At 43.3% G+C, this 20237-nt stretch overlaps 1 protein-coding gene across 1 annotated transcript in view; it reads left to right on the top strand.

The window, feature by feature from the left end:
* Positions 1-8209: 8209 nt before the first annotated feature.
* The window catches only part of APBA1 (amyloid beta precursor protein binding family A member 1), a 116236-nt gene continuing 104208 nt past the window's right edge, over positions 8210-20237 (top strand). The window contains exon 1 of the mRNA XM_018555658.1: positions 8210-8438. The gene's annotated coding sequence lies outside the window, so the exon portion shown is untranslated. The remainder of the gene's footprint in view (positions 8439-20237) is intronic.

Genomic DNA, 20237 nt, shown 5'->3' with positions numbered 1-20237 from the left:
GGATATTTCCACAAGCACAGAGACAGAGCAAGACAATCCACTCCCATGCTCTTTACTCCTCTTTCCTTCCTTCTCCAAGCTAGTGTATGGACAGCTTCTGGAGACTGCTCTTTCTGTTGTGATCTTGTACTCGACAGGAAGTTCAGGGAAGCCGAGCTGAGAGAGTTTGAGCTGTTTGGAAACATGATTACTGTAAGTCCTTGGGCAAAATATCAAATACTTTGCTGGGCAATGTATATTTGTTTGATCTGGGTTAATTGGAAAAGGGTTTGAGAGTTTAATACTACTTCAAGGTATAAGCTGAATTATATAGGATTGCAAGCAGCACCATTAACTATAACCAAGCACATCTACAAACTTAAAACAATAGACAGAAATTAGAACTGGAACTGGAAATTTATAACACCAAACAAACGTCCCCCATATAGGTGACACAACCACACAAAATGGTGCAGCATAATAAATAGGAAGGGAGGGTGCAGGGGCGTCCCGAGGCTGGGTGTCACCCGGAGCGGAGACCAGGTGACACCTCGCCGTGATGTCATCGCGCATGCGTGTGACATTGCTGCACTCGTGCACGATGATGTCATCGCGCATGCGCGGTCGTCTTATTCCTTGGTGATGGACGCCGGCCGAGAGAGAAGGGGACATTCACCCGGCAGCATACCCCAGGTATGCCGCCGGGTCCCCTCCTCTCTCCTGACACTGTCAGGCTCTTGGTCCATGACCAAGTGCCCGACTTTTCATAGAGGTGACAGTCATTTTGGTGTCAATCCTCCAATGGTGGCATCCGAGTGCGGGCCGCACCCCCTTGTGATGCCACTGGGAAGGCGGGAAGCTTGCTAAGTGTAACGTGCTGACAGAGAACCTTGGTGCAGATCACTGCTTTTTATATTCCTGCCTCCTCCGTGAAGTAAGAAAAGACATAAAGAAGGTGCTCCAACGTGCAAGACCACTGCTGCGGGTAGTAGGTGTACCTACAAACAAGGAAATACAAATGGTAAAGACTTTGAGGGGGAAAAGCAAGCAAGCCAACAGCCAACAACATTTAAAGCATATGTACACTTAAAAACAAAAAATGCATACATTGCAGCTTAGATATACAGTCCTTAGATATGGTGCCTCATTCCGTTTATTTTCACCTGTTAATCCTGACATTAACACATTTCCTGTCCCTTCATGTCGACACTCATGTCTCCACTATCTACTGTATATATCTATGGAAGGAACCATGGTTGCCACACAGACTGGCATGTCTGCCTTTATTTATCTCTATTACACGGAGAGAAGGATGTTTGTGCTGTTGTTTCAGCTCACAGCAAGTGAAAAGGACACAAGAACAATTTTTTTGTACTTGCTGAAAATGTTATTAGCATGAATTATGAAACCTAATGCAGCCACCACATCTAAGGACTACAAGTAAGGTGCAATATATTCTATTTGTGTTTCTGGGTTTAGATATGCTTTATAGGGGCTCCTGCTATCTCATGTGGGCTGCCACTTAAACACTGTTGCCATTCCCTTGCATTCTGTGTGTGCACATCTTTACATGACATGACATCAACTGGTACACAGCATGATCAACATCCCATATAATCTCTTTAGATGTAAAATATGCCATTAAAATAGGTGAACAACGATGTTCTTGAGTATGTGTGTACCCTCAAGGTGATGTCGGATAGCTGATTTTGCATGCAAAGCTCAGCATATAATAGATGGGTATCATTATTCCCTGTCATACAAGAGAGCCATGCACTCAATAAAATGCTATAGGCAGTAGGGAGACAAATCCCAATTAATTTCTTTGTCATGCTTAAACCCTAGCAGAGGCAGATAGAAAAATTGAACATCACATGTATTTTAATTTTTAAACAACAACAAATAAAAACAATATTAATAATTTAGAGAAATATGCAATGCATGGCTCATATGACAGAACAAAGCTGTGGTCAACCTCTCAGGCCTTGTATGTAATTTAAAATTGTCTTTATTTAGCAGACCATATATCCTGGATGACTTCAGTAGTAAGGTTCAATAATGCATTTATATGCATCCTAAATAGTCACTTCAGAATGTTGAACTATTTGCTGATAATACATTTCAGCCATGCAAACAGTGCCGGCTTTAGGCTAAGGTGACCAGATTTTTAAAATGAAATCCGGGGACATTTTTTTTAGCTTCTGACAGGCTGCGCTATTAGCATAGCGGGAGCTACGCTAATAGCGCAGCCAGCTTCACCGCTACCCTAATTGTGTATCTTTTCAGAAGCTGCATACAGCGCAGGCTGGTTTAATAGTAACCACCACATGGTGTATGCCGCTTCTGACAGCGCGGGAGACGGGCAGTGGTGTATTCTGGTTTGAGGCTGCCCTAGGCAAGACAAAATTCAGCCCCCCCCCCCTAAATTTGCTCCACCCCTTCCTGTTTTTGACTTTATAAGCTGTCCTTAGCCACCCTGATGGGGAAAAGCTGTATCCAGCTTTTGACATGTTCCGCTATTAGCATAGCATGAAAACTGGGGTCTCAGGTGGGCTGTGCAGGATTTGTGGTGGGCTCTGGGGGTCTATGGTGGGCTCTGCGGGGTCTATGGTGGGCTCTGTGGGGTGTCGGGGGGGGGGCTGTGCAGGATCTGTGGTGGGTTCTGCAGGTCCGGGGACAGTCTCCTCAATCCCGGGACTGTCCCTGGAAAGCAGGGACGAATGGTCACCCTACTTTAGGCGCCCTGTGCGAGAAAGCTTTACAGTGCCCCTCAGTTACCACACCCCTCAGTGGCCACACATCCCAGTAAAGTCAGGTATACACACATATTTTCCTTGTTCAACCTGTGGGCTGACTGAAGAAAATATAACAGATTCCTCCATCCACACTGAACCGCTGTCAGAATACAAAGCTGTGTGAACCACATGGCTGAAGATTTTTCAACATATCTTTGCCAAGGGAACAGGGTCACCAACGGAGGGAATTCTGGTAATTCATGCTGAATCAGGAAGAGGGACTGTCAGAATAACCTGGTAAAACTAAGCAAACAAAGCAATAAAACTTGAATGGGCATGAGCACAGAAACACAGACACATATATGAAATAAAAAAAATTAGGGCAAACATGCACTTTAATTATACCTACCCTAGTCATTTTGTTACAGCACTCTTCTGCTTTTAGTTTTTACACTATATCATACAGGTAGGTTCCCTGAAATAGATTTTTTCTTCACTTTTTCTTTCCTTCTGTCTGTCCTATCAAATTGTTTACAATATCTTCTGCTTCTAACTAATTTCTGTACTCTATATTCATCTTTAATACACTATAAAGCCAAAAGGATATGGACACCCCTACAAATCATTGGATTCAATCCCCTCCATGGCCACAGGTGTATAAAATCAAGCACCTTGGCATGCAGACTGCTTCTACAAACATTTGTGAGAGAATGGGTTGCTCTCAGGAGCTCAATGAATTCAAGCGTGGTACCGTGATACATTGCCACCTGTGCAATAAGTCCATTTGTGAAATTTCCTTTCTACTAAATATTCCACGGTCAGCTGTTAGTGGTATTATAACAAAGTGGAAGTAACTGGGAACACCAGCAACTCAGCCACTAAGTTGTAGGCGACGTAAAACGACAGAGTGGGGTCAGCACATGCTGAAGTGCACAGTGTGCAGAAGTAGCCAACTGTCTGCAGAGTCAAAAGCTACAGACCAACAAACTTTGTGTGGCCTTCAGATTGGCACAACAACAGTGCATAGAGGGCTTCATGGAATGGGTTTCCATGGCCGAGCAGCTGCATCCAAGCCTTACATCACCAAGTGCAATGCAAAGCGCCGGATGCAGTGGTGTAAAGCACGCCGCCACTGGACTCTAGAGAAGTGGAGACGTGTTCTCTGGAGTGATGAATCACGCTTCTCTGTCTGGCACTCCGATGGACGTGTCTGGGTTTGGCAGTTCCCAGGAGAACGGTACTTGCCTGACTGCATTGTGCCAAGTGTAAAGTTTGGTGGAGGGGGGATTATGGTGTGGGGCTGTTTTTCCGGGGTTGGGCTTGGCCCCTTAGTTCCAGTGAAGGGAACTCTTAAGGCATCAGCATACCAAGACATTTTGGACAATTTCATGCTCCCAACTTTGTGGAACAGTTTGGGGATGGCCCCTTCCTGTTCCAACATGACTCCGCACCAGTGCACAAAGCAAGGTCCATAAAGACATGGATGAGCGAGTTTGGGGGTGGAGGAACTTGATTGGCCTGCACAGAGTCCTGACCTCAACCCGATAGAACACCTTTGGGGTGAATTAGAGCGGAGACTGCGAGCCAGGCCTTCTCGTCCAACATCAGTACCTGACCTCACAAATGTGCTTCTGGAAGAATGGTCAAACATTCCCATAGACACTCCCAAACCTTGTGGAAAGCCTTCCCAGAAGAGTTGAAGCTGTTATAGCAGAAAAGGGTGGGACAACTAATGCACCCTATGGACTACGACTGGGATGCCACTAAAGTTCATGTGCGTGTAAAGGCAGGCGAACCCAATACTTTTGGCAAAAAAGTCTATATATATATACAGTATAGTATATCAGTATTCTTAAGCTGACCATACTGCACCACACTCCATTGAATTGTCCAGGTACAGCTTTATTTGATATAGGGTTGAGGGGACAGTATAGAAATATCCAATGCTTTTCAGGAGCTCACACAAAGACCCACTTCATTGGGGCTTACCAAGGGACAACATGTATCAGGACTGTAATGGCTTGAAATTGGATATCATTTATCCAGCGTGTGAGAATGCAGAGCTCCTCTGCAGCTGATTTGACAGCTGAAATTTGAGCAGTCTGTGGCCCCGTCCCCACTCCCCGTTCAACAAAAGTTATTCTTGTAATCAACATTTGTCAAAGGAGTTGCTCTGAAAATTTTTGGCCAAACGGTGATTGCAGCCAATCAGCTGCAGTCACACTTCAGGTATTCTGGCAGCGGCACATGCGCCACCGTCAGAATACAATAGGCTTTTTAGAGTGGATGGGTAACCAAGCATTTTTTTTTTTTTACGGGGGTGAACAAGAAAAAGCACATAGCGTATTTCCAGCCTAAAGGTGACCATACATTGTACGATTTTCGTTCAGAAATAGGACACAAACCGTCTTTCAAACGGTAATCGATGGTACATCACCGATTGTTTGTTTTTGATATTGTGATCGAAGTATTTCGATCGGTCAAGTTGGAAAATTTTTCTCTGAGCGAACGAAAATCGTTGAATCAGTGGGGTTTTCGTTTGTCGAAAATCTCAGCAAGAACACAACACACGCGCAAAAGGAAATTACTTTTGTCGTTCGTTATAAGTTGTTTGGTTAGTATGGCTAACGAACGATTTCCGAAATCGACATGTGACTATGCTTGATGGGGAAGTCTAGGTATAATCGAATGAGGGTTTGTACCAGAAATGAAACATTTTGAATGAAAATCGTACAATGTATGGCCACCTTTAGGCTCCATTCACACCCAACGTGAGTGTAGTCAGGTGATTTAGAGATTTTTTTTTCTTCATTTTCAAGTGATGTTATTATTAATTTGAATAATAATAATAATAATTTGCATAATCAAGCTTCTTTGGCCCTATAGACTTTTAAATGGGAGCATCTGAAAAATGAGTGTAAACATGCTTTTTTTTAGGCACTCCCAGTAAAGCCACTGAAGCAAAAATGTATGATTCTGCCCATAAAGAAGCTCATGTACTTTTTCAAGCTTTACGTGGCCGGTGACAAGTAACACAACACTCAGGTGTGAATAGAGGGCATTGAAAAGAATGGAATTCCTCTTGTTGAGCATTGTCGCTTTTCGGCCCCATGCACATGGGAATTAAAACTCAGGTGCTTTTGGAGCTCATTTGTACATGCACCTGTAATGTTAGGGCCACGGAAAAGGACGTATAGGAGTAGTGGCCCCATGGGATTGTCGCACTTCCAAAACAATAAGAAGTATTAAATAAGTTGATTTAATCATAAGCATTGGTTTTATATAAAGGGTCAATTATAATTAAAAAAAATGTATTTGGTATGTTGTCGGATGTTACAACGATTGAAGGTATTTGTTTTGTTTATAGGGCGTACAATCCCATGCTTTGCTATGGCCAAATGCACACCTAGACATTCAGCATCATAGGTGCATTCAGTCTAGCTACATTCACACGTTTTATGAATCATCTGTGCCCCAGGACCATTTAGCCCGGTTTATGCATGTCAACATGACTAAACACATGTAAAGGCGGCTTACCCAGGACATCTAAATGTAGTGGGAAGTGATTGGGAAAGCATAAGAGCTCAGGCACACGGGCACAATTACAGGCGTATAGGCAGGGCCGGATATCGCACAAGGCCAACCAAGACCCGGCCTTGGGACAGCAAAGAGTAGAGGGGCAGCATGCGTGTGAAACTGATATCTCCGGATGCCCGGACGGGTAGTTGTTTTCTACATTTAGCCCTGCTTTGGCCAAGTGGAGCTAAATGTAAAGCAGGGAAGCCACCGCTTGTTTTGTACAAGTGATTTCGGCGACATTGTATGCAGTCTGCAGGTCTCCTTGGTGGTGGTGGTGGGGGGGGGGGTGATGAGGAACCTGGCCTTGGGGCAGCAGAGAGAGTAAATCCGGCCTGCGTATAGGCATACAATGTACAATACATATATAGCACCCAAGAGCTACAGCTGCTGCGTTTTTCTGTCCATAGATTTGTTCCCAAACATTCCCATGATTGTGTAAATGTAAACGCCAGCATTTTCTGTCCGTACAAGCCTATGGATGGAAGATAGCAGCAGCTGGGGCTCCTGGGCACCACAAATACAGGTGTGTTTTACGCTGTATGCCTATACGCCCATTTTTGAACCCTAAAAGTTGTTTATACTTCCCAAATGTTCTGTCCTGTGTTCAGTGCAAGAGGCCCCTGTGCTACAAATTACCTAGGCGTGAACGGGGCCTGTTGCGATGCCCTGTCCTCAGTATACACACGGGGGGATTTTATCCGTTGATTGGTCGCCATGGGCAACTGCTCCAGATTTTATCTGCTCCAGTTTTGATATATTGCCCTCCCATTTCTTAAATGTTCTGATATTCTGTTGTTGTTTGCATTTCTTTTTCAATGCTTATAAACCTATTCTATAAGCCCCCATTTACACCTGACCGTTTTGTTGCTCGAATGCCAAAGCTCCAGGGCTGTCCCTACACAAGGGGGATTGCTGTCAGTGGATGATCGTTCCAGGGGGTGGGCAGGAGGGGTGGCACTGTCTGGCGTCCCACCCCAGCCCACTGATGTCATTGGTTGCCAGAAGCTTGGTGGGACGCCAACCAGAGTGTCCCGCTCAGTTCCTGGCAACCAGTGGAGCCAGTGAGCTAGGTGGGAAGCCAAACAGAAACTCACAGGTTGCTAAGAGCGTTTAGCTCTTAGCAACCTGTGCCACCCCACATACACACCTGCTGCCCCCCAAAGAGTTGCTGCCTGAGGGAACCATATCAGGCTGCCTCATTATAGGAATGTCACTGCTATGCGCTACAAGGCTCAACAAGAGGAATCCCATTGTTTTCAATGGCCCCTGCTCACACTGGAGCAAAACACCTGAAAGTACATGGCCTTCTTTTGGAGCAGTCAGGTGTTTTGTCCGCAATAGACTTCAATGGCAATGCCTGAAAAACACTTGGAAAACATGAAAAAACACATGTAACACGCATTTTCAAGTGTTTATTGCTTAGTAATTAGCTTCGCATTGGCTTAAAATAAAAATAAAATGCTCAAGACTAAAAAAAAGGCTTAAAAACCACCCAAACACGCTCAGCTCAAGTGTGAATAGGGCCTAAATCAGAGGCAGCCCTCCAGCTGTTGTGGAACCACAAGTCCCATGAGGCATTGCAAGACTCTGACAGCCACCTGCATGACTCCCAGAGGCAAAGGCATGATGGGATTTGTTGTTCTACCATGGCTTGCCTATAAAAATGACACCTTGTGTGGTACCTTTATTTACTGGTGATATGTGAATACAAGTGATGTGAAAAGAAAAGTTGGAGGCAGGTGAGAGGGCAGCCCTGGGTGTACAGTGGGCAGCATTTGAAGTGGGTGGATGATACAGAAGCTCCATTATTGTGCTCTCAGGCTGGGTAGCATTGCCTGTGTGTAGGGTTGGGAGTGCCCGAGTCAGGCTGTGCTGTGTGTGTTACTGATGTCACAGGGAGGAAGGAGGAGCTCCCAGGCAAGAGCTGCTGGTGGCTGCAGAAGGAGAAGAAAAGGAGGAGGAGGTGGAAGATGGTGGAATTAGAGCTGCTAGCCGCTGCACTGAAGACTCAATCTCCGGGCTCCCCTCTATTCTCCTGCTAACATCTCAGCCCTCCAGCCAGGAAGCTGCAGCCGCCTCAGCCTGTGATGTAGTGAGCTGGCTCTGTGATTGGCAAGTCAGAGGCGATCCAGGGATCTGTGGGTAAGTCTAAGGCTGTGGGCAGCGATCATGTCACCGTGGAGTACATGCACCTTTCCAGGGAAGGTGTGGGCTTGCCTTGTCAAGGGCTGCAGGAGAGGGCCGGCTGGCAGAGGAGCAGATGGCCTAAGCAGGGAACATGCATAGGAGTATCCAGGCTGTGGGTGGGATGCAGCATCTGCTGTTTATTCATGCTAATAGCTAACCCTTGCAGGGCTGCTGGACAGTGCACAGATAACAACACACAAGATCCAAGGTGCTGCAGTGGAATCCAACAACCTCTGTAGGATTGGAGAATCAGGGGAGATCCGAATCAGGAGCAGTGATGTATCCCATCTGCATTCACTATACTGTAAGTGGGGGGGCTCTAAAATGGCCAGTTACCTGGGGGCATGGGTGTGTATGTGTGGGGGGTGCTTGACAGGTAGCAGAAGACATACAAAACTTCATTGAGCAGCTCTGTGATTGCCTGTCAGGCTGCTGTGTTTCTGCTCTGATTACTGTCAGGAGCTGGACTTGAGACTGGAGGGGAGGGGCAGGCTGTAATTGAATTGTATGAGCACCAGCACATGGCAGTAGGCTGGTCATCATTGTGATGTATGAATAAGGCGATCGGCATGTGTTGTAGGGTCTCCGTGACATAGCGCCACATAGGCAATGGAGAGGCTCTTTGCAGCGTAGCCTAGGGACCTATCTCTTTTTATGTAGGACACCTTCTAAGGTAGCAACTGACACCTTACCATGTTTTTTTAATTTTGCATAACCAAGTTTTTTTTTTTGTTTTTTTTTAAATAAATGGTAAGACGTAAAATCATTAGAAGTGCCTAGAAAACACTGAATCGTTCAGATCGGTACTTTCCCTCGAAGGAGTTTCCAATCTAGCATCTGTCACCATGCAGACACAGAATAAAGAGGACTTGCAAATGAAAAGGTTCATTTGTAGATTTTTTTTTTCTTTTTTTTTTTGCTAAAAAGTCTTAAACTTGGAATATAACAATAGTACAGCAGCCTTACATCCTACATTCTCATGAATGGTTCTAGCAGAACTGCAATGGTTACCTTAAACCAACCTTTCTCAACCAGGTTTCCTGCTGAGGATGCTAGTGGTTCCTTGAGCAATGGCACATTGATATCCTACACTGACCACCAAATGCAAGGGGGCACTTCTACATTGACCACCAATCTAAGGGGACATATCTACACTGACCACCAATGCTAGAGGGCACTTCTACACTGACAACCAAATGCAAGGGGGCACTTCTACACTGACAACCAAATGCAAGGGGGCACTTCTACACTGACCACCAATCTAAGGGGACATTTCTACACTGACCACCAATCTAAGGGGGCATTTCTACACTGACCACCAATCTAAGGGGGCATTTCTACACTGACCACCAATCTAAGGGGGCATTTCTACACTGACCACCAATCTAAGGGGGCATTTCTACACTGACCACCAATCTAAGGGGGCATTTCTACACTGACCACCAATCTAAGGGGGCATTTCTACACTGACCACCAATGCAAGGGGGCACTTCTACACTGATAAACACTACACTGATAAATAAAATATACCGATTGTACAGTCTACAAAATGTAGTTTTTGATGCTATAGTTGTACTATAAATGACTGACTCCATCTAGTGTTTACAGGCAACTAAAGGCAGCATCCAATGACCGTGTCTGTACCCTATAGGTACTGAACAGGTTCCAGCACTGCCATGCAGGACCAAGTGATGCCTGTACATATAATTTCTGCAGCGCAGGAACCCCTACTCTTGGGCTACTATAATCTGCAATGTTTGACACTTCCAGTAGCGTTGATTTCTGACCCCGGCCTTTCCCCCATCTCACTTAATGACCCATGGCAGGGGGTAGGCAACCTTGGCACTCCACCTGTTTTGGAACTACAAGTTCCATGGGGCATTGCATGATATCCATAGACTCCCAGAGGTATTAAGAGATTGCCAAGAGCTACCAGTCTACAGAAGAGAACATCTAAATGTAAGCCCAGGCACTGTTTGATGCCTGCATTGTAAAGATGGAACCTTGTTGTATGCTTGTTATAGGTCAGTGACTCAAAGTATAGCAGTCAGATACAACCAGTGAACTAGCATTTTAGAAAGTCAGCCATGGTAGCCCTATAATTTTTTTTTTTTTTTTTAATTACAGGTTTCCTTTCCAAGCTTTATGTTTTGTACCAGAATTAATGGTACACTTCAGTGAAATGAAGCCTGGGGGTGCTTGTCGGAAATATAACCTCCCTGCTCATTAGTTCTCTGTTTATTCCAGGTATTTCTATAATGTACCTGTTCACTGCTCTACCTTCTATTGGATTGTGTCGATCTGAGAACCCTTTTTGCTTGCCTATTTGGGATGCAACAGAGGTGTTCTCAGACATAACCACTCTAGGCTCCAAGTTGCCTATACCGAAGGCTGGGTTTACACCTAGGCGACAGCGTTTTTTTGTATTTCTATGCACGTATCTGTGTGCGTTTTATGTGCAAAAATCAAGCCGTGCGTTTTTATAAGCAGATTGTAGCTAATTGATGTTAATGAGCAAACGCACAAAAGCACAGCAAATGTGCATTTTCAAGTGTTTCCTATTAAGTCTATGGGGCTAAAGCGAGCTGTAATATGCCAAAAAAAATCTTGTGTACTTTTTCTAGCTAAATGTGTTTTGCTTATTGCGACAAAATGCTCAGATGTGAACAGGGCCATAGAAATAAATGGGATTTTTTTTTGGCATATTTTTTTAGGGCAGAAAAAGTGCTACAAAACACTCCTGAACCAGGACTAAAAGAAAACCTGATGTATTAACTAAGGCTCCTCATAGCCAGCAGCCAGATTAAAATCTACTCTAAATGTTTGAATCTGATTGTTGATGTATCAAGCAGGACTAGAATGAGGAAGTTACATGGCACAGACTCCAGAAACAAAATCAATCACCTCACAGAGGATAGTTGTACTGAATTGGTCAAAGCTCAGATGATAAGTGTTTTTTCTGTTTTAAGGAAAACTGTGCTATTAGTAAAATTATCCATTGTATGTTCACCCTGCCCTTCCCGGCAACCTCCCCTTTCCCAAGACTTAGGCTGCCTATACACTTGCGATCATCGGACGAAAGTTTTCGTCCGATGATCGAACCGTCGGACGATTTCCATGAGAGACCGTAATATACAGGGGTAGAGGTACTCTTAAAAAAAACGAAATAACATCAGCAATAGGTTGGACTTAATGGACTTATGTCTTTATTCAACCTCAAATACTATGTACGGCGGCCCTATCTTGCCCCGGATATCGCAAGGTTCAATTTTGGAGTAGACATAATACATTTTGGAGTAAGCATAATAATGCTAAAAGTACAGCTACTGTATCCTTTAAGCATGTTTGCCTATTTTTTTTTGGATTTGTTTAGCAGCACCAATTACCTTTATTTGCTCTTTAAAGAGAACCTTGGTCCGCCCCATGAAGAGCACTCCTGGTGATACACGGTCATGCCATTCCTAATACATGTGAGCGGACAGGAATAATTTCTAATGCCTACTCTTTTAAATAACTTTTACTTTTGAAAGGATAGTAGCAGACACAGGTATAAACTGTGTAAAAACAATAACCAGTCCTTATAGTGTATAATTGCTTGTTGGAGGTATAAAAAGTATGAATTACGTGGTGTGTGTGTGTGTGTGTGTGTAGCATAATGTAGGATGCATAATGCCGAAAGTGCCATTTTCCTGCCGATACATCGGCGCATCCCTGATTTCTTTCCTCCCCGCTGGGCGCTGCTCTGTGTCCCAGCGGGGAGGAGAGAAACTGTGATAGCTGGCCAAGCGCTGCAGGAGGAGAGCGCTGTGAGCGGCCGGTGTCTCTCCTCCCACACTGCTCAGCCTCCTATCACAGCGGTGCGTGGGCGGAGACAGGCTGTGCTGTCACAGGAGGCTGAGCTCTCCTCCCTGCACCGCTCGATCAGCCTCCTGTGACAGCGTGTCAGAGAGGAGAGCAAGTGCAAACACTCAGGCCTGGTTCACACCTGGGCGTTTTACAGCACGTTCCTACGCTCCTGTAAAACGCTCAACATGTGAAAACCAATGATTGCCTATGGGCATGGTTCCCACCTGGGCGTTTTACAGCGCCTAGGAACGCGCTGCAAAACGCCCTACGCCAAAAGTACAGGAGCTTCTTTGGGGCGTATTTGCGACGCGTATCCATTGGGATACAGCCAGCTAGCCCTCGAAAACGCACGTTTGTCGCACGTTTTTTTACCGCGAATTGCGCATATTCGATACGCCTAGATGTGAACCCAGCCTCAGTGATCGCTGAGTGTTTGTAGATAATTGAGGACATGGTATGTTAACTATATCCTCAATCATGAATGAATGGGAGTGATCTACATCACCTCCTGTTCATTCATGATTGTGGTTATAGTAAACATACCATGTTATCAATGAACAGGAACACTCATAGAGGATTCCTGTTCATTTATAACAGGGGATACAGAAAAAGAGATTGAGGACTCAATCTCTTTTTCTACTTTAAAAGGGAAATACTTCCCCGAAACGCCTAAAAGTAAAGTAAAAAATGAATAAATACAAATATAAAATTAAAAAGTTTATAAAAAAAATAAATAAAACTAAAATATTTGAAAAATTAAAATAAAAAACATTTTCGGTTTCGGCCTGACGATTTTTTTTGTTTCAGTTTTAACATTTCCATTTAGGGGCACCTCTACTGTGTGTGTGTGTGTGCGTGCGTACACACACACACACAGTGGCCAGATTATTATGACCACCCCATCAGTACTTCGTTGGGCCACAAGATGACTTTGTTGGGCCGCCTTGTGACTCCACAAGATGTTGAAAGGTGATGCGAGGAATCTGACACTGCACTGCACCTAACATTGACTAGTCGCTGACGGACACAATTTGCACGTTCAGACCCAGATTTTCGGCTGACAGTCCAGTCTTTAAACACTTTAACAACAGCTCCTCTTGAACAGTTAACGAATTCTGCTGTTTTGCTGATACTCGCTCCATGGCTCCGAGCGCCAACAATCATCTCACGTTCAGAGGCTGTTAAATCGCGTTGTTTACCCATATCTTCAGAAAAAAATCACTTTTACTGTCGTGGTAAACAACCTGCTTCCCTATTTATAATGGTCTGGCCTTCTAGAAACTTCAGCGCAAAATTATAGCTAATTTGCCTACAAATGTCAGGTGGTCATAATAATCTGGCCACTCAGTGTGTATGTATGTGTATATATATTTGTGAAGACCTGTGGGTGTCCACATCAATTGCTCCTCTAGTACTTAAAATTAGGAATGCCCAGACATTTTGGCCGTCTAAACGTTAAGGCACTTCAGGGAAGAAAAAATCCATTGAAAAACCTGGTCATTCAATATACTCTGGTAGGCAGCTGACCTCATTTTTTGGGGGCATAACGTTGCTGAACCTAGACCTGACCAACTGAAGGCTCTTACCTATTTGCTTAGCTAAATCCAGGTGGTGACGTTTTTTTTGGCCGGGCAGTATGTGTGTAAATGTGTTTTTTGTTTTCTTTTACTGAGGGTTTTTTTTTTTTTTCCATTATTGCCCACTTCTGTTTACAAAAGCTTATTTTTCACTTGAAATTCTGTCCTTTGGCTTTTGAGATAACCACAGACAAAGAGTTTAATGGATTTTCTGAGTGGTTTTTAGGCTATGTGACCACACTTATTTGCCAATCAGCGTGGGCACCTCTCGGCCATAGAGGAGCTTTGCTTTACAAGATGCAGAGAGGTTTTGTCAGAGAATGACTTTGAAGAAAACCAGCACCTGCAGGTTGTACATATGGACTGATGGGACAAACAAGGAATTATTAGAACAGGACAATATGTACTAATATCCTATGGTGTCTGAGGTAATGTTATTTTCTACACCATAGTCTGTTGTCTGTGGTGACCAGTTCATGTTAAAGCAAAATTCAATTTACAGAAGTCGAACTGTCAATGGTATTATGCATTGTAGCCTGGTAAATAATCTTGCTATTTAATCAAGATGTCATAGCTTTGAGATAATGTTGTAAAAAAATTATTATTTTTATTATTGTTAGTAATTGGTTTGTATTGTAAGGTGTTTTTAACCTCCTGAACACTAGGATTTTTTCAATACAATGTTCAACTTTGGCTCCTTTACAGAATCAGGACTAAAGCTGCATTTTTACCAGAGCGTGTACAGGTGATTTTTGCATTGTTTTTATTTGGGTATTTCGGTTTGAGCATTTTTGTTTTGGCCAATGGAAAACTAGGTATAAGTAGAAAGAGATGGTTGTTTAACCTTGAAAAATGCTAATTTTGAGGCGTTTTTCAGGTGCTTCTATTGAAGTCTATGGTGCCAAAACGCGCTATTGCTTTTTGCTTCAAAAGTAGTTTGGGTACCTTTTTGAGCTTCAGACCCTATTCACACCTTGGCATTTTGTACCTTGAAGCTACAAAATGCTCAACACAAGAAATCCTATTGTTTTCAATGGCCCCTGTTCACACCTGAGCATTCTGTCGCTTGTAGCAAAATGGCTGTAGCTTGAGAAAGTACACAAGCTTCTTTTTAGGCAGATTTGAGCGCTTTTGTCCCCATGGACTTCAATAGTAACACTTTAAAACACGTGTCGCAAGTGTTTTTTGGGGGCGTTTTTGCATGATGTCACAGATGCTACTACTTTACATTTGGGCCCAAATGGAAAATTGTCTGAAGCTGAATGCCTAAAAAACACTTTAACGACACGCTTAAAGACACCTGATTACACTCAAAAACACTTTTTAAAAAGCCTGAAAAATGGCTGCAAATGCTATAAACGGGGCCTCTGGTGTCAAGCTACAGGCATCTGAACTCTCATATGTAAATGGGCACAATTTAAAAGCATGGGATTTTGGTTGTTAAACGAGTTTTGGAGCTTCAAGCTACAAAATGTTCAGGTGTGAATTAGAGCTAAATAACTACAGCATCGCATGTTTTATGTATTGGCTATTTTAACTTATACTTATATTTACTTGTAACTTTTAACTTTTCAACCTATTTTATTTTATCCTGATGATGAAATTGTAAAGAAAGATAGACAGAGATCTCCAACATGTGACATGTTGCTATACTCTTAAATTAAGTCACTAAGAACAAGGTTTTGCTCACACCAGATGCTTTTTTATTTGAGTAGCTTCAACTGTGTTCTGTTACTTTTGATGTATTTTACTGACTGTAGGGACAACCAGGGGCATCCGAGGCCGGGTCCATGACCGAGTGCCTGACTTTTTAGAAGGGGTGACACCAAAATGACTGTCAGTCACTTTGGTGTCACCCCTGGAATGGTACAGCCATACCCCCCTTGTGACGCCACTGGGGACATCCATGGCCACGCATCTTCATAGTAACATAGTAGGTAAGATTGAATGAAGACACAGGTCCATCCAGTTCAACCTACGTGTGTGTGTGTGTGTGTGTGTGTGTGTGTGTGTGTGTGTGTGTGTGTAAATATTTGGCTCTTGTATTTCCCATACCCTTGTATGTGTAGTGAACTAAGAAACTCCTCTATCAGTGGATACTACTAAGTGCGAAAGGGGATTCCATATTTTTACTACTCGCACAGTAAAAACCCCTTGTAAAGTCTGAGATTAAACCGCCTCTCTTCTAACCTCTTGTCCTTGTGTCATTAATAGAGTTCTCGGTGTAAACAACTTATTCCGAACATTGTGGTCCCCATTTAATGATTTTGAAAATTGCAATTAGGTCCCCTCTTAAGCTCCTCTTTTCTAAGGAGAATACATTTAATTTCTGGAGGCGATCTTCGTAACTCAGGCCTTCCATTCTCTTTATTGATTTTTCTCTAGTAGTTGTCAATGGATCTGGCGTCTGAAAAAAATCTTGCTGGCTCCTGGACTGGGCAGACGGGCTCCTGATCTCAATTATAATTTGTTCACCCTTGTCCCAAACCTTCTGCTACCTTTTGTCCCCTACTTTCAACCAACCAGATTTTAGTCTAGTCCTTGAAAGATGAGTTCCTGGTTGCAATAGATCAGTGCAATTTTCACTTTTTTGTCTTTTGTTTACTACATGACCTCTAAGTGTCCATGAAATCCTGATTACCAATCACAATAAAAAAGGATTGCATATTGTATGTCTATGTAGATATTTGAGGCCATATACACCAGATTATTGATCTGGTGACCAGATTATTACGGCCACCTGACGTTTGTAGGCAAATTAGCTATAATTAGCTATAATTTCACACTGAAGTTGCTAGAGGGCCACACCAGAAAGGTGGCCATACACTTTACAACCCTCGCAAGACTTTTGTCTTGCGAGGGTTGTAAAGTACTTAAAAAAAACGTACAATCTGCCCATCTTGGACAGGCAGATGGTACTTGCGATGACTGCAAATGGACAGTGTGCCTGTTCGGCAGTTGTCGAACAAGCAGGCCACTATCTCGCCGAGAATCGTACGATTCCCGGCCGGTTTTCCAGCCTGTTTGTTCGATGGAAGACGTGCGACCGTACAGTAGAAACGGTCGCACGCCTTCCATACACTGCACGATTATCATACCATCGCGGGATCTCCCGCGATTCTTGTACGAGAATCGTGCAGTATATGGGCACCGTAATAAATAGGGAAGCAGGTTGTTTACCACGACGGTAGAAGTGAATTTTTTGTCACGAGGCGGCCCAACGAAGTCATCTCGAGTCATCTCGTGGCCCAACGAAGTACTGATGGGGTGGTCATAATAATCTGGCCACTCAGTGTATACTTGAGTCTACGAAGCCTGTATTAAAAGTAGTACAGTGTGCTACACAGAATAACTGTTTTTTCAGTCACTGACTGGCAGGGCAACAATCACACCAATACAGAAAGTACTTATCTAGCAGGACCTTGTAAAAAAACCTGTAGTAGCGGTACTCATCTAGAGCCTGCTAGGTCGCCTGGTTCTAAATGCTTCATATTGTGGAAATATCAGTCCAACAAGAGGGTCTGTCCAGTACTGTGCTGAAAGTTCTCTCTGTTTGCCTTCTAAATATTAGGTCAGCGGAAAAGTGCCTGTTCCTGTGTGCTACGTGTAGGTTTCAGGAGCAGGGGACCGCTATGGCTCAATCAACAGGGATGTACCATTCTCAGGATGAAAAGAAAGTAAGGACACTGCTAGGTCACATCAGTTCTCATAGGTTGCTTGGTGTAGTCTCCTGTTCTATAAATATGAATGTTCATACTCCTTCTTTGACCTCTTGAGATATTGTAGTGGGAAATATAATTTGGTTGCGCAATTTTTTCCATTAATTAATATTTTATATAATCCTTGCTTGATAGCGTTTTTCAGAACTTGTTGCCCTATGTGCAAGAACAGAAACATTCCAGTTATGTAATAATATTAACTCTAAAACTCAGAGAAAGATATTGGATTTCACACATCCTCTTGTTTTAGCTAAATGGAGTTTAGACACTTTACAATGACTTTATTGAATTGTACACAGTTTGCTAAGCCTTTCCCTTTTGTGTGCATGTTTAAGTATATATAAGTTATAAGTGTCTTCCAATATTGTTAAAGATTCAGCACAATATGTAAAATTTGGTGCCATATGTTAAAAGAAAAAATATACCAAGACATTTTGGATGAGAATAGGGCTTGGGTCACGCATAACATTCATCTACTACATAAAAAGGACATCATAATGTTTTGGTAGAAAACTCCACACATTCTCCACAATATAAAGTGTTCTGTTCTTAAAATGTTATTAAACCTTGGCATGTAAAAAAAAAATATAGTGCAGCAGACCTCCATGAGCACCATGTTTGCTGTGTGGTTTTCTTTCCCAGCATGTGGTTGCTGTGCATTCCATTTGTCAAAATGCTCTCTACTCTAGTTCCTGTTTTGTGGTGGCTACGTCACCTTGGAGAGTCCCATTTAGCCACCCTTGCATGCATGCATGCATGCATGCGTCAACACAAACAGCCCAGAGAGCCACCCCCCTACCTTCCCCTTCCTAGCAAATTGATTGGCAGTATCTGGAGCCTGCGATGCCCATTGTGACTTTTTCCTGTCACATACTCAATGTGCACACTACCCGACCTGGAAGTTCGGGAAAGTGGCGCAGAGGCATCTGAAACCGGCGGCATTGAAGAGTAAAAAATAAAAAAATGTTGGGCACACTTATGCTGTAAACAATGTCTGTCTGATCAGAATGCATTCCTTTAAAAAAACTTGGAGCATTTAATACTACTTTAAAGCATATCTAAACTCTAAGAATGAACTTTTATTTTGGCCCTTTTCTGTTAATTATACCTGTAAAAGCATTTTGTTATATCTGTTTAATAAGTTCAAAAATACCCGTTGATCTTGTTAGAAATCTTGTGAGCCGATAACTTCCTGTGCTTTTGTGGTGACTATCATCAACAATGTTCTCTGAGCACTACAGAACTATGCCCCTCTAAGATATGGACAATAGGAGAAGGGTAGGGTTCTATGGTCTCCTCTTGTTTCTTAATACAAAACGGTGAGTGAGCATTTAAGCAAAAAAGATTTGCCTGCACTCCGGGCAATGCTGGATCAGTTTATTGCAGATAAGTCTGCATCTAAGACAGTTCTTTTAATTATAGAGCCACTTAAATTGAGGATAACTGAGCTTGTTAGGACAACAGTAAGAAAAAATAAATTTTAAAGAAGGAATAACTACCAACATGAAATTGATTTAAAAGGGAAATTAAGTGAATAGAACTGGATATATTTTTACAACTTTAACAGGGTTATTCACAAAAGGGTGAAGAGTTTGGAGAAGACAGGAGAAGTGAACAATCTAGGCCAGTGGTTCTCAACCTGTTACCAAGGGGCCGGGACCCCTTGGTAACATTTGCCAAGTTGTGGTGACCCCCAACGGTAAAATTTAGGGTTGACGCGGCTGCTGCAGCGACATCTGGCGGCGTGGCGGGAGAACTGACACTGCTGCGCTAGGAGAGGGCTGAGGAGGACTCTCACCTAGCACAGCAGAAATCACACAGCGACCCACAGCTTGAGAACCACTGCTGTAACAGCTAAAATGGCAAACCATATAACACAAGCCGAGGGTGTCGGCTTTTATTATTAATAATAATGATAATAAAAGGTTTATGTTTTCTTTTAGAAAAAAATTATTATTATTATTTATTATTAGAGGGGGTGACACCAAAATGACTGTCAGTCATATTGGTGTCACCGCCTCCACTGGTGGCATCCGGGTGCGGGCTGCACCCCCTTGTGACGCCACTGAATGCTGGGATTTGTAGTTCCCTGTGTGATGTGTGTGGGGGGTGCAGGGACAATGAAGGCATGCTGGGACTTGTAGTTCCCCAGGTGATATGCGGAGGCTGTACATCTACAAGTCCCATCATGCCCTCATTATCCCTGTACACCACATATCACCCTGGGAACTACAGGTCCGAGCATGCCCTCATTGTCCTTGTACACTTCCCCTCCATATCAAAGTGTTATTATTCCTAAATAAAATTTATGTGGCCAGGATTAGGTGCCGGAAATCCACCATTGGGGAGGGCGGTGATGCCTGATTGTGTACTGACAGTGTAGAAACCTTCCACAGGAAAGTTCTCTCTCTTTTATTGACCTGGATTATTATATACAATATACAGTATATCTATCAGTGATATACAACACGTCACACAATGCACAGGACACAGAAACATAGGAATTGGGCACTAGGACTTGATGAAGCTTACAAGCTCACAGGGACAGACACACACACACACACATTCAATGACACACTGATAAATACAGTGACACACACACATACAATGACACA

Source organism: Nanorana parkeri, unplaced genomic scaffold (assembly GCF_000935625.1).
Source record: "Nanorana parkeri isolate BGI_ZX_2015 unplaced genomic scaffold, ASM93562v1 scaffold206, whole genome shotgun sequence".
NCBI lineage: Eukaryota > Metazoa > Chordata > Amphibia > Anura > Dicroglossidae > Nanorana > Nanorana parkeri.
Note: the sequence above shows the minus strand (reverse complement) of the source record. Positions and strands in the feature narration are given on the sequence as shown.